The following is a 1,304-nucleotide window of genomic DNA, read 5'->3' as shown; positions in this document are numbered from 1 at the left end:
GTCATCTGAATTTTTAAATTAAAATTGTTCGATAATTTTAGATTGAAACCTCTCAAATTATTTAGTTACAAATTAAAATCGTACAACTTTAAGTTTTATTTAATTTCTTGATCATTTGTCACTTTTGTTCAAAAAGCTTGTTCCTGAATAAATTAACTCTTATTGTTTCCGATTTCGTTCTGTTACTTAGGGATTGTGTTTTTCATAGAAAAAATTGAACTTTTTTAATGTTTAAATTTTCTAAAAATTATTGTTGGAATATAAAATAACAATAATTGAACAAATGTATTTTTTGATAAAAAGTTATTTGAAAATGTGTATTGTATTTTTGTACATTACAGAAAACGCTCGCAAAAATGAAATTATTATTTTAAAAAATAAAAATAAAATTCGCGTTAAATCAGCCTGTATTGAATCCTGCAAATTTTGTTTCATTTAAAGCTCACGTGTTTTAAATTTATGTTGGTATCAAATATTTATACAATTATTGTTATTTTAAATTAAAACAATAATTTAAAAAAATTAAACATCAATCAAAATTTCTATAATAAAAATATTTGATTATTGTATTTTTAATAAATAAATAATATTGATCACAAAACTGTTTTCTCAATTTCTACAATTCGGGAATTTTCTAGTTTGTATATTTGATCATTAGACAGCATTCGGCCTGGAGTTTTATTATTCGGGAATTTTCAAATTCGATAATATTGTAAACTGTCCAGAATAACGTTTTTATAAAAAATATAATTATAATTCCAAGTGATAGGGAAATTGTTCCTTCGGTTTTTAGATGTTAAGACGACAGTTCCAAGCCAGATTACGTTTCGTATTGGCAAACAATATTATACGAAAAGAATTTCACTGACACATTCATAAAAAATATCATGTTCCATAAAGTATATTTTAAAATAAACTTTAAATTATTATAATTGATACAGCTTATTTATTTTGAATTTATTTTTAATTGAAAATGGGTTATAAAGTTTTAATCGCGAGTTTCCATTTGTTTAACTTCTAAGACTTTCCAATTGAAACAGCTTAATTTTTAACGTTAAAATTGGAATATTCTTCAATTTTAAACAAATTCCGAATCGCGTTGTGAAATCAATTATGATTCACTTGTGAATCCTTGGTGTCCACTTCAATTAAAATAAATAATAATAAAATAATAATTAATAAATAATAATAATTAAATAATAGATATAATAGGAAAAAAGCAATTTAAGGAATTAAAAAAAACTGTTTAAACCAAACTTGGACCAATTTCTTTTCTAAAAAGTCATAAATATCCCGGTCAAAAA

The sequence above is a fragment of the Belonocnema kinseyi genome, chromosome 1, assembly GCF_010883055.1.
Source record: "Belonocnema kinseyi isolate 2016_QV_RU_SX_M_011 chromosome 1, B_treatae_v1, whole genome shotgun sequence".
NCBI classification, from domain to species: domain Eukaryota; kingdom Metazoa; phylum Arthropoda; class Insecta; order Hymenoptera; family Cynipidae; genus Belonocnema; species Belonocnema kinseyi.
This window is presented reverse-complemented; position numbering follows the sequence as displayed.